This window comes from Triticum dicoccoides, chromosome 1A, assembly GCF_002162155.2.
Source record: "Triticum dicoccoides isolate Atlit2015 ecotype Zavitan chromosome 1A, WEW_v2.0, whole genome shotgun sequence".
Classification (NCBI taxonomy): domain Eukaryota; kingdom Viridiplantae; phylum Streptophyta; class Magnoliopsida; order Poales; family Poaceae; genus Triticum; species Triticum dicoccoides.
The window spans coordinates 297,518,874-297,527,920 of record NC_041380.1 but is presented as its reverse complement, the minus strand read 5'-3'; positions in this window follow the sequence as shown (position 1 = coordinate 297,527,920).

Sequence of the window (9,047 nt, the reverse complement as noted above, 5' to 3'; positions counted from 1 at the left end):
CGGTGTTCGGCTGAGGGCCGAACTCAGAGCTCTTAGGGGCTCCGTCCCCTCGGCTCCCAGAGTCCGGAAGGTCGCCTTGAGGCGCCTCCGGGACTGTCTCCCCTCGATCCGGTGCCTCTTGAGATAACACCTCGGCATCGTCGGCAGGATGAGGGGAGGTGGCGGTCGGGACTGGATCGCTATCCATGTCCGACAAGCCCAAGGAGCCGTCCGACGATACATCGATACTGGCTCGGGGCGGCCTGCATAATTGTGTTCGGCGTTAGGGAAAACAGTGCGACAAAGGAATCCTATGGGTTACTTTGGTATCCGAATACTTACGATCTCCCCGGGGGCTTGGCCCTGGGCAACCACTTGTCTTCACCTTCGTCGGTGGCGGTGGAGCTGTCCGGAAGGAGAGTCCTTCCCTTCTTGGACCCTCCGGCCTCCCCAGTTGGGGCGGCCTTCCTTTTCTTGTCTCCCCCAGTCGGTGGGGGAGCACCTTCTTCTTCTTCTTCCTCGTCTTCGGGGGAAGAGTGCGCCGCAGAGTCATCGGACGGTGAGTCCGATGACGCCTGGTGTCGGGAACTCTTTCGAGTTCCCGTGGCCTTCTTGGTCTTCTCCGGCACCTTATAAGGGGCCGGAGTCAACATCTTTGCCAGAAGAGCATCTGCGGGGCCTTCGGGCAAAGGAGCCGGACAGTCGATCTGTCCGGCCATCTTCTACCAGTCCTGTCAAAGGTACGGGAGTTTAGATCCCGCATAGAGTCAATCTATATGAAAAAATAAAGTATCTTGTGAAAGGTAGAGCAGCTTACCGCACTGACTTGGCGCTTCGCGCTGAATCCGCGATCCTCCGTAATAGGGGGGGGGACCTCAGCACTTTTGAACAGCACCCTCCAAGCGTCTTCATGAGTCGTGTCGAAGAGCCTGTTCAGAGTTCGGTGCTGCGCCGGATTGAACTCCCGTTGTTGGCACGGGAGTATCCGACGGATGAGCATGACTTGGACTATGTTGACAAGCTTGAGCTTCTTGTCCACCATGTTTTGAATACATGTTTGGAGTCCGGTAAGCTCTTTCAAATTACCCCAGGACAGGCCCTTCTCTTTCCAGGAGGTGAGCCGTGTGGGAATGCCAGATCGGAACTCGAGGGCCGCTGCCCATGCAGGGTCGCGCGGCTCGGTGATATAGAACCACCCCGATTGCCACCCCTTTATGGTTTCCACAAAGGAGCCCTCGAGCCATGTTATGTTGGGCATCTTGCCCACCATGGCGCCTCCGCACTCCGCCTGGCAGCCGCCCACCACCTTTGGCTTGACATTGAAGGTCTTCAGCCATAAGCCGGAGTGGGGCTTGATGCGGAGGAAGGCCTCGCACACGACGATAAACGCCGAGATGTTGAGGATGAAGTTCGGGGCCAGATCGTGGAAATGCAGGCCGTAATAAAACATGAGCCCCCGGACGAAGGGATGGAGAGGGAATCCCAATCCGCGGAGGAAATGGGTGAGGAATACTACCCTCTCATGGGGCCTGGGGGTGGGGATGAGCTGCCCCTCATCGGGGAGCCGGTGCACGATGTCGTCGGGCAGGTATCCGGCTCTCCTCAGTTTCTTGATGTCTCCCTCCGTGACGGAGGAGACCATCCACTTGCCTCCCGCTCTGGACATAGTTGGAGAGGGTTGAGGCGGAAGTGTGGGCTTGGGCGCTAGAGCTCGAGTGTGCGAAAACAGATGAGCAAAGGAGGAAGAAGGCGTGGATAGAAAGGTGAATCCTTATTCCTTTATATGGGCGGATGAAGCTAAGCGTCCCCACTTGCCTGGTAAAACTCGCTTATCCCCCAAGCGCCGCAATTGATGGCGCGGTTGGGTTACCCACTCCCGTATTGATGAGAATCCTGTAGTAAGGGGACACGATCTCTGCTTTGACAAGACGTGTTGAAAAACTGCCTCGCGTTATGTGCGGGACTGGTTAAAAGAAACGGTTCGAATAATCACCGGGCCATGACGTAATGTCATGCTGCCAAAAAAAGCCAGAAAATAAGATCTGCGGAAATACTATTCTCTCTACGGTGGTACGTGGAACTTATTTTGCAGGGTTGGACCCTATCCTCGTTCTCAAGTTCTTCTGTGATGTATTCGGAGAAGGAACCCGCCTTGCAATGCCGAAGACAATACTGCGCGCCGGACTCATCATCATTGAAACCTGGTTCAGGGGCTACTGAGGGAGTCCTGGATTAGGGGGTCTCCGGATAGCCTGACTATATCATTTGGTCGGACTGTTGGACTATGAAGATACAAGATTGAAGACTTCGTCTCGTGTCCGGATGGGACTCTACTTGGCGTGGAAGGCAAGCTAGGCAATACGTATATGGATATCTCCTCCTTGGTAACCGACCTTGTGTAACCCTAACCCTCTTCGGTGTCTATATAAACCGAAGGGTTTTTAGTCCGTAGGACAACAACCATAACATACAATCATACCATAGGCTAGCTTCTAGGGTTTAGCCTCTCTGATCTCGTGGTAGATCTACTCTTGTACTACCCATATCATCAATATTAATCAAGCAGGACGTAGGGTTTTACCTCCATCAAGAGGGCCCGAACCTGGGTAAAACATCGTGTACCCTACCTCCTGTTACCATCCGGCCTAGACGCACAGTTCGGGACCCCCTACCCGAGATCCGCCGGTTTCGACACCGACAGAGGGCCTGGTGAGGTGACGTGCGCGGGGCGTGCCGTGAGCCAGAGCTCGACCGCTCAGGTTTGTCGATGTGGCAGCGACGGACCCATGCACCAGCGTCGTGCCTGTGAGGAGGCCCCGTGGGAGGCGATGATCGAGCAGGTGATAACCGTAGGTAGGTTAAGCAGGGAAGGCAAATCAGCTTGGGTAAATGCAGGAAGATACATGCCACTAGATCCGGCCTGAGCGGCCTGGGGATGATGCAGCCCGCGGGGCGCCCCCGGCAAGATAAGCTAACGACATAAGCAAAAGGGATACATGCCGCAGGGACGGACCCACGCGGCTTGGGAATAATGCAGCCCGAGGGTGCTACCTCTTTTAGCACTGTGTTAGTTTTCCCCGAAGAGGAAGGGATGATGCAGCAAAGTAGCGTAAGTATTTCCCTCAGTTTTTGAGAACCAAGGTATCAATCCAGTAGGAGGCTACGCGCGAGTCCCTCGCACCTGCACAAAACAAATAAATCCTTGCAACCAACGCAAATAGGGGTTGTCAATCCCTATAGGGCCACTTACGAGAGTGAGATCTGATAGATATGACAAGATAATATTTTTCGTATTTTTATGACAAAGATGCAAAGTAAAATAAAGGCAAAGTAAATGGAAAAGTAAATAACTAAGTAGTAGGAGATTGATATGATAAAAATAGACCCGGGGGCCATAGGTTTCACTAGTGGCTTCTCTCGAGAGCATAAGTATTCTACGGTGGGTGAACAAATGACTGTTGAGCTATTGACAGAATTGAGCATGGTTATGAGAATATCTAGGTATGATCATGTATATAGGCATCATGTTCGAGACAAGTAGACTGACTCCTGCCTGCATCTACTACTATTACTCCACTCATCAACCGCTATCCAGCATGCATCTAGAGTATTAAGTTAAAAATAGAGTAACGCCTTAAGCAAGATGACATGATGTAGAGGGATAGACTCATGGAATATGAAGAAAACCCCATCTTGTTATCCTCGATGGCAACAATACAATACGTGCCTTGCTGCCATTACTGTCACCGGGAAAGGACACCGCAAGATTGAACCCAAAGCTAAGCACTTCTCCCATTGCAAGAAAGATCAATCTAGCAGGCCAAACCAAACTGATAATTCGAAGAGACTTGCAAAGATAACCAATCATACATAAAAGAATTCAGAGAAGATTCAAATATTATTCATAGATAGACTTGATCATAAACCCACATTTCATCGGTCTCAACAAACACACCGCAAAAAGAAGATTACATCGAATAGATCTCCACAAGAGAGGGGGAGAACATTGTATTGAGATCCAGAAAGAGAGAAGACGTCATCTAGCTACTAACTATGGACCCGTAGGTCTGAAGTAAACTACTCACACTTCATTGGAGGGACTTGGATGATGATGTAGAAGCCCTCCGTGATCGAGCTCCCTCTGGCGGAGCTTCGGAACAGGCCCCAAGATGGGATCTCGTGGATACAGAATGTTACGGTGGTGGAATTAGGGTTTTGGCTCCGTATCTGATCGTTTGGGGGTACGTGGGTATATATATAGGAGGAAGAAGTACGTCGGTGGAGCAACAGGGGGCTCACGAGGGTGGAGGGCGCGCCTGGGGGGGTAGGCGCGCCCCCTACCTCGTGGCCTCCTGTTACGTGGCTTGACGTAGGGTCCAAGTCTCCTGAGTTGTATTCAATGAGAAAATCACGTCCCCGAAGGTTTCATTCCGTTTGGACTCCGTTTGATATTCCTTTTCTTCGAAACCCTAAAACAGGCAAAAAACAGCAATTCTGGGCTGGGCCTCCGGTTAATAGGTTAGTCCCAAAAATAATATAAAAGTGGATAATAAAGCCCAATAATGTCCAAAACAGTAGATACTATAGCATGGAGCAATCAAAAATTATAGATACGTTGGAGACATATCAAGCATCCCCAAGCTTAATTCCTGCTCATCCTCGAGTAGGTAAATGATAAAAACAGAATTTTTGATGCGGAGTGCTACTTGGCATGATTTTAATGTAATTCTTCTTAATTGTGGTATGAATATTCAGATCTGAAAGGTTCAAGACAAAAGTTCATATTGACATAAAAATAATAATACTTCAAGCATACTAACAAAGCAATTATGTCTTCTCAAAATAACATGGCTAAAGAAAGTTATCCCTACAAAATCATATAGTCTGGCTATGCTCTATCTTCACCACACAAAATATTTAAATCATGCACAACCCCGATGACAAGCCAAGCAATTGTTTCATACTTTTGACATTCTGGAAACTTTTTCAATTTTCACGCAATACATGAGCGTGAGCCATGGATATAGCACTATAGCTGGAATAGAGTAGTGGTTGTGGAGAAGACAAAAAGGGAGAAGATAGTCTCACATCAACTAGGCGTATCAACGGGCTATGGAGATGCCCATCAATAGATATCAATGTGAGTGAGTAGGGATTGCCATGCAACGGATGCACTAGAGCTATAAGTATATGAAAGCTCAAAAAGAAACTAAGTGGGTGTGCATCAAACTTGCTTGCTCATGAAGACCTAGGGAAATTTGAGGAAGCCCATCATTGGAATATACAAGACAAGTTCTATAATGAAAGATTCCCACTAGTATATGAAAGTGATAGCATGAGAGACTCTCTACTATGAAGATCATGGTGCTACTTTGAAGGACAAGTGTGGTATAAGGATAGTAACATTGTCCCTTCTCTCTTTTTCTCTCATTTTTTTATTTATTTGGGCATTTTATCTTTTTTTATGACCTCTTTTCTTTCTCCCTTTTTTTATTTGGGTTTCTTTGGCCTCTTTTATTTATTTTTTGTCCGGAGTCTCATCCCGACTTGTGGGGGAATCATAGTCTCCATCATGCTTTCCTCACTGGGACAATGCTTTAGTAATGATGATCATCACACTTTTATTTTTCTTACAACTCAACAATTACAACTCGATACTTAGAACAAAATATGACTCTATGTGAATGCCTCCGGTGGTGTACCGGGATATGCAATGATGCATGAGTGACAAGTATGAAAGAATTACGAACTGTGGCTTTGCCGCAAATACTATTCCAACTACATGATCATGCTAAGCAATATGACAATGATGGAGTGTGTCATAATAAACGGAATGATGGAAAGTTCCATGGCAATATATCTCGAAATGGCTATGGAAATGCCATAATAGGTAGGTATGGTGGCTGTTTTGAGGAAGGTATATGGTGGGTGTATGATACCAGCGAAAGGTGCGTGGTATTAGAGAGGCTAGCAAGAGTGGAAGGGTGAGAGTGTGTATAATCCATGGACTCAACATTAGTCATAAAGAACTCATATACTTATTGCAAAAATCTACAAGTTATCAAAGCAAACTATTACGCGCATGCTCCTAGGGGGATAGATTGGTAGGAAAAGACCATCGCTTGTCCCCGACCGCCACTCATAAGGAAGACAATCAATAAATAATTCATGCTCCGACTTCATCACATAACGGTTCACCATATGTGCATGCTACGGGAATCACAAACTTCAACACAAGTATTTCTCAAATTCACAACTACTCGACTAGCATGACTTTAATATCACCATCTCCATATCTCAAAACAATTATCAAGTATCAAACTTATCATAGTATTCAACACACTCATAAGAAAGTTTTATTATTAATCTTGCATACCAAGCATATTAGGATTTTAAGCAAATTACCATGATATTAAGACTCTAAAAATAATCTAAGTGAAGCATGAGAGATCAATAGTTTCTATAAAACAAATCCACCACCGTGCTCTAAAAGATATAAGTGAAGCACTAGAGCAAAATTATATAACTCAAAAGATATAAGCGAAGCATATAGAGTATTCTAAAAAATTCCAAATCATATATGGCTCTCTCAAAAGGTGTGTACAACAAGGATGATTGTGGTAAACTAAAAGGCAAAGACTCAAATCATACAAGACGCTCCAAGCAAAACACATATCATGTGGCGAATAAAAATATAGCTCCAAGTAAAGTTACCGATAGAAGTAGACGAAAGAGGGAATGCCTTCCGGGCATCCCCAAGCTTTGGCTTTTAGGTGTCATTATATTATATTGGGGGTTCCATGGGCATCCCCAAGCTTAGGCTCTTTCCACTCCTTGTTCCATAATTCATCAAATCTTTACCCAAAACTTGAAAACTTCACAACACAAAACTTAAAGTAGAAAATCTCGTGAGCTCCGTTAGCGAAAGAAAACAAAAGGCCACTTCAAGGTACTGTAATGAACTCATTCTTTATTTATATGGGTGTTATACCTACTGTATTCCAACTTCTCTATGGTTTATAAACTATTTTACTAGCCATAGATTCATCAAAATAAGCAAACAACACACGAAAAACAGAATCTGTCAAAAACAGAACAGTCTGTAGTAATCTGTAGCTAGCGCAAGATCTGGAACCCCAAAAATTCTAAAATAAATTGATGGACGTGAGGAATTTATCTATTAATCATCGTAAAAAAGAATTAACTAAATATAACTCTCCAAATAAAAATGACAGCAGTTCTCGTGAGCGCTAAAGTTTCTGTTTTTTACAGCAAGTTCAACAAGACTTTCCTCAAGTCTTCCCAACGGTTCTACTTGGCACAAACACTAATTAAACACAAAAACACAACCAAAAAAGAGGCTAGATAATTTATTTATTACTAAACAGGAGCAAATAGCAAGGAATAAGAATAAAATTTTGTTGCCTCCCAACAAGCGCTATCGTTTAACGCCCTTAGCTAGGCATAACAAGCAAGAATAGATCTAGGTATTGCCATCTTTGGTAGGCAATCCATAAGTGGCTCTCATAATAGATTCATAAGGTAATTTAATTTTCTTTCTAGGAAAGTCTTCCATGCCTTTCCTTAATGGAAATTGGAATCTAATATTTCCTTCCTTCATATCAATAATTGCACCAATCGTTCTAAGGAAAGGTCAACCAAGAATAATAGGACATGAAGGATTGCAATCTATGTCAAGAACGATAAAATCTACGGGCACATAATTCCTATTTGCAACAATAAGTAAATCATTAATTCTTCCCATAGGTTTCTTAATAGTGGAATCCGCAAGGTGCAAGTTTAGAGAGCAATCATCAAAATCACGGAAACCTAACAAATCACACAAAGTCTTCGAAATCGTGGAAACACTAGCACCCAAATCACATAAAGCATAGCATTCATGATCTTTAATTTTAATTTTAATAGTTGGTTCCCACTCATCATAAAGTTTTCTAGGGATAGAAACTTCCAATTCAAGTTTTTCTTCATAATATTGCATCAAGGCATCAACGATATGTTTAGTAAACACTTTATTTTGACTATAAGCATGAGGAGAATTTAGCACGGATTGCAACAAGGAAATACAATCAATCAAAGAGAAATTTTCATAGTTAAATTCATTTAAATCCATAATAGTGGGTTTAGCAACATCTAGGGTTTTAATTTCTTCAATCCCACTTTTATCGAATTTAGCATCAAGATCAAAAGATTCAGAATTCATGGAACGCCTATTAGGTAAAGGTGGATCATATTAAGTCCCATCATTATCAAGATTCATATTGCAAAACAAAGATTTAATAGGGGACACATCAATAACTTTTAGATCTTCATCATTATTTTCATAGCAACTCGGTTTAGCGGCCATCTTATTAACTAGGGTAGCCTGCTTATCCGAAATTTCAGCAGTTAATTTCTCAAGATGAGCAACTTAAACCATCGAATTCTTTAGACATATCATCAAGCTCTTTATTCATAAAACTCATAAAACTTTTATGTTCTTTAAGCTCATTTCTGAAGAAACTATTATGTTCAAATTGCAAAACCATGAAACTCCTAACATTATTTTCGATTTCTTCTAACCTTTTAAGGTGAAGGTCACCAAATTTTGGTAGAGTCATCACGACAAGCAAGCAAACTAACACACAAGCAAGTAGAAAGCAAGCGGGCAAAAAGAGGCAAATAAAGAGGGAGGAAGGAGAGAGGGAGAGAGAGGGCAAATAAAACGGCAAGGGTGAAGTGGGGGAGAGGAAAACGAGAGGCAAATGGCAAATAATGTAATGAGGGAGATAAGGGTATGTGATGGTTACTTGGTATGTTGACTTTTGCGTAGACCTCCCCGGCAACGACGCCAGAAATCCTTCTTGCTACCTCTTTTAGCACTGCGTTGGTTTTCCCCGAAGAGGAAGGGATGATGCAGCAAAGTAGCGTAAGTATTTCCCTCAGTTTTTGAGAACCAAGGTATCAATCTAGTAGGAGGCTACGCGCGAGTCCCTCGCACTTGCAAAAAACAAATAAGTCCTCGCAACCAACGCAAATAGGGGTTGTCAATCCCTATAGGGCCACTTACG